The sequence below is a fragment of the Micromys minutus genome (assembly GCF_963924665.1).
Source record: "Micromys minutus genome assembly, chromosome: 11".
Classification (NCBI taxonomy): Eukaryota; Metazoa; Chordata; class Mammalia; order Rodentia; family Muridae; genus Micromys; species Micromys minutus.
The window spans coordinates 47,091,389-47,096,013 of NC_137980.1; the positions used below are offsets into that span (position 1 = coordinate 47,091,389).

The 4,625-nt window shown below is 43.1% G+C and overlaps 1 pseudogene across 1 annotated transcript; it reads right to left on the reverse strand.

Annotated features, from left to right (window-relative positions):
• Positions 1 to 391: 391 nt before the first annotated feature.
• On the reverse strand, positions 392 to 878 carry LOC308427519 (ATP synthase subunit d, mitochondrial-like; annotated as a pseudogene). The gene has a single exon. The product of its transcript is annotated as an ATP synthase subunit d, mitochondrial-like (transcript).
• Between the last annotated feature and the right edge of the window lie 3,747 nt (positions 879 to 4,625).

The window sequence follows — 4,625 nt, forward strand, 5'->3', positions numbered from 1 at the left end:
ACAGCTTCTGTGAGTTCCTATGGCCTTGGTCCTGTTATATCTGGAAGATGCTTGGAATCAGCCACCATCTTTGGCTCTTTAAGTTTTTTCACTCAACCCCTCGAGGGAGGAGTTTGGTAAAGACATCCCATTTAGGGTTGAGTGCCCTCAAAGTCTCACTCGCTCTCTTCCCATTGTTCAGTGTGGGTCTCACTGTTAAGCACTATCTACCAGCAGACATTGCTCTGATAAATGTCTGCTCTGATCTCTTGGCTTTTTGTGTGACTTCCCAAGTTTTTCATTTCAAGTTTTGTTTCAGTTTTGCTTCTCTTTAGTGATCCTATTTTTTTCTTTTTTTCCCACAGTGTAAATGTTTTATTTCATGTCAGCTAGGGCTCCCCCCTGGGCTGCTTCATAGGTTCTTGATGGGCTGGTGGGGCCAGTATGGGTACTTCTTGTCTATCTGGGTTTCTGGGAAGATCTCATTTAAGTCATCCATCAATGGCCATCTGGTCAAAGGGAATTATGTTCCTCATTTTCTTCCACTGATTCTCATATTTCTGGATCCTGGCCTGAGATCCAAACACGAACTCAGCACAGTTCTTCACATCCTCCGTCTCCTCGCTGTCCACCAGGGCTGTGTGTTTATCCTCAGGCACAGGAATCTTCAGGACATTATACTTCTTTTCAAAATCATCCACCAAGCCAGCCTTGACCACATTGGCCTTGTAGTAAGCCCAGTCAATTGCTGGAGGTTTCTCAGGCAGACTCGCCAACCTGGTGTCGAGGGTCTCACTCCAGGACTTTAGGGCATTTCCAATTGTCTTCTGGTTTTGGGGTATGATCTCCACAAAAGATAACCAATCAATGGTTTTTAGAGCAAGTTTATGCCCAGCCATCTTGGGATACTTCACTGAGCCCCAGAGGAGCGCTGTCTGATCCTATTTCTTTATTAAATTCTGGTTTCATATCTTGAATTGTTTTCATCATGTCATTCAATTTCATTACTTCACTCAACTGTTTAGGTTTTCATGGTCTTTATTAAGGTATTTATTTATATCCTCTCCAAGATCCTTGAACAAATGAATAATGACTATTTTGAAGTTTCTATTGTGTATTTCAACTAAATTGGTTTTCCCAGGACATAATACAATAGGGCCTCTGGCTTCTGGAGGAGTCACAGTGTCTTGAGTCGTCATGTTTGTGTTTTGTAATGGGATCTAGGTATCTAAAGGCATTACATTTGTAGTATTTCTTGGGGTAGGTCTTGCCTTTGTTGGGTGGGTGTTCCAGTCTTTAGTAACCATTGCCTAATCTGGGTCCCAGCCAAATGCGGCAGCTGTGGAGTCCCTGGTAGAGAGCAGTTTGCAGGTTGGTGAGAGTCACAAAGGAATGTAGATGGGCTAGAAGAAATGGCTGGGTCCCAGCCAAGTGTAGAGGCTGTGGGGTCCCTGGCAGAGAGTGATTCTGGGCCTTAGCCAAGTGTGGCAGCTGTGGGTCCTTGGTACAGAGCTGTTCTGTGGGTTTTGTGAGATGCGTTACAAAGGAACAGGGATGGGGTAAAAGAAATGGCTGAAAGGGACACTGGGAAAGAATTAGGGGGATCCTGGGTCATGAGTCCAAGTCCAAAGGCTATGGGGAAGAAGCCCTTGGTATCACTTTCATTTTTAAAAGATTTATTTATTTATATCATATGAGTACACTGTAGCTGTCTTCAGACACACCAGAAGAGGGCATCAGATCCCATTACAGATGGTTGTGAGCTACCATGTGTTTGCTGGGAATTGAACTCAGAACCTCTGGAAGAGCAGTCACCGCTCTTAACCATTGAGCCACCTCTCCAGCCCTGGTCTCACTTCCATCAACGAGGATTCTTATAAAGCATCCACATAACCAAAACACATTGCCCACATCCCAGAAAACCCCTCGGGCTCCCTTATTTTAGTTACTTATCTTTTTGTTGTGGCAGAATGCATGACGAAAGAGAGGTAAGGGAGGAAGGATTTCTTTTGAGATTTGAGGGGATACAGTCTATTCGAGCTGGGGAAAGCCGGACAGTGTGGTATGCAGCTGGGACTCCTTACCTGGGCGCATCTTGTCTGGGCAGGAAATGGAGAAGGATGCTGGGGCCTATTCCTTTTTCCTCTCTGAGTCTGTGTGGGTGTCCAGGGGACAGCATGATGCTGTCCATGCACAGGGGTGCATCATCCGTCTTCAGCCATGGGAAATGAACTCACGGTCATCTTACAAGTGTGACTCCTAGGTTCCAACTGCTTCAATAGCAGGCCATGACTCCAGGTGGCGGTTGTATAAAGGGATGTGGGGCTGGGAAACTTGGCAACAGTTTTTTTGGAACTTGCAACACCAAACTGTTATTCAAAATCCGATGAACAGTGATACGATGTTTCCTGGCAGCACTCCTCCATGTTGTATTGGGTGGCTTCACTGTAGTCTTGGCTCTGAACACAGCATAGGACAGCGCATTGCATGCTGGAATCATGAAGTGCCAGCCAGAGCTGCCTGCAACGCATCTGTTCAGAGACTACTGCTTATTCTGTGTTAGGAACAGCAGTGGCTTTTCTTACAGCACGCGCAACGTTTTCTGCTCCTATAGAAACATAATGATTTAATTGTGAAAAACAATGACCTTTAGTATTTTCCTATTGTCATGCCTCAGAATATTAACTATCAAATTAACATATCTTTGTTTATCACCATTTTTCAGTTTTATTTTACGAGTATGAGTGTTTCATTAGCATGTATGTCTATGTATTATGTGTGCACCTGATGCCAAGGGAGGCAGGAAGAGGGTGTTGGATGCCCGGAGACTGGAGTTACAGAAGATTATGAACAGCTACATGAGTGCTTGAAATCAGTTCTGCTCCTCTAGAAAAGCAGCAAGTGCTCCTGCCCCCAAATTAACATAACTCTGATTATATGTGTCAGAGCCTTTAAAAGTGCTGTTTAAGTGGTTGGCTCTAGTGTCATTTAAAAAAAAATTGCTAAATGAATTTTGGTTTGGGACCGGGAGATAATTTCTAGCAATATCTAAAATAGTCTAAAGGCACCCTTGTATGAAGTAGTATTCTCAGCATTGGTGATTATAAAATCAAATTATCAGTGACTCTGAAAAATGCTAACTATGCCCTGTGTTCTGCCATATCCAATACTTGGTCAGTGGAAAGACAGCTCAATGGATAAAATCAATGTTTTACAAGCCTGATGACCTGAGTTCAGTTTCTGGATCCCATAGTGGAAGGAGAGAACTAACTTTTGAAAGTTGTTCTTTGGCCTCCACATGTGTGTTGTGGCATTTGAACACACATGTGCATATACAATAATAATAAATGTAAAGTGAATATGGTGGTTTGTATATGCTCAGCCCGAGAAGTGGCACTATTAGAAGGTGTGGCCCTGTTGGAGTAGGTGTGCTCCTGTGGGCTTTAATACCCTCATCCTAGCGGCCTGGAGGCCAGTATTCTCCTAGCAGTCTCCAGATGAAGAACTCTCAGCTCCTCCTGCACCATGCCTGTCTGGATATTGCTGTGTTCCTGCCTTGATGATAATGGACTGAACCTCTGAACCTGTAAGCCAGCCCTTATTAAATGTTATCCTTATAAGAGTTGCCTTAGTTATGGTGTCTGTATATTTATAGCAGTAAAACCCTAACATAGTAAGATAAACATAAATATAACTTAAAAATATTAAAACCCAGTATTCAGTCAAGTTTTAATTTATTATGCAGAAATAAACAGTCTATCCCATTAGCATGCAAAATTGCTTTTCTCTTTAAGAAATAATAAAGTTGGGGGCCAGAGAGATGGCCCAGTTAAGAGCACTGGCTGCTTTCACAGAGGACTCTGGTTCAATTCCCAGTACCCACATGGCAGCTTACAAATGTTTATAACTCCATTTCCAGCAGAACAGACACTTTATTCTGACCTCTTTGAACACCAAGCACATATGTGGTGTACTTGAATATATGCAGGCAAAACATGTGTACAAGTGCATTTTTAAAACTTTTTAACATACTAGAAAGGCCAGATCAAAGATTTTGTTCAGTGTGAGTGAGGGCCACATTCAACATGGAGCTACTTTTTTTAGAAACCTACATCGGTACTTGCAATGCTTAACCTTGGAGACTTTCCCAGGGCTTCACTGACTTCGCTAAGTTGGGACCATAGCATTGTATTGCAGGGTTTTATTGATAAGTTAAGGGAAACAGTCCAGGAGGCTGACTGCTCAGTCTTGATGAGAGTCACGCTTGCTCATTCTGCACAGATGGGCTTGGGCACCTCAGAAGCACTTGTCTTCCTCATAGGGACTTTCTTCTAGCTAGCTTTCACGTTTTACTTTCCTCTTTACAATGACTGTTAGGAAGCTCATTCACACTAGTGGCCTATGGTTTATTTATTTTTTAAGGTTTGGCAAATTCTTTATTGATACCTGTTTATATGGACACAAGGGAACACAATGGCTAGATTCAGGTACATCTATTATGCAGTTCCTAGGGACTGGAGCTTGTTTTCGAGAGGGTAAAGACTATTGGAATCATTAATGGGCAGTAGGCCGATCAAAGGTTGGGAGCCCTGGAGAACACAGTTAGCTGATCTACAAATTGGCCTCAAGGTTATCTGTCAGCAACC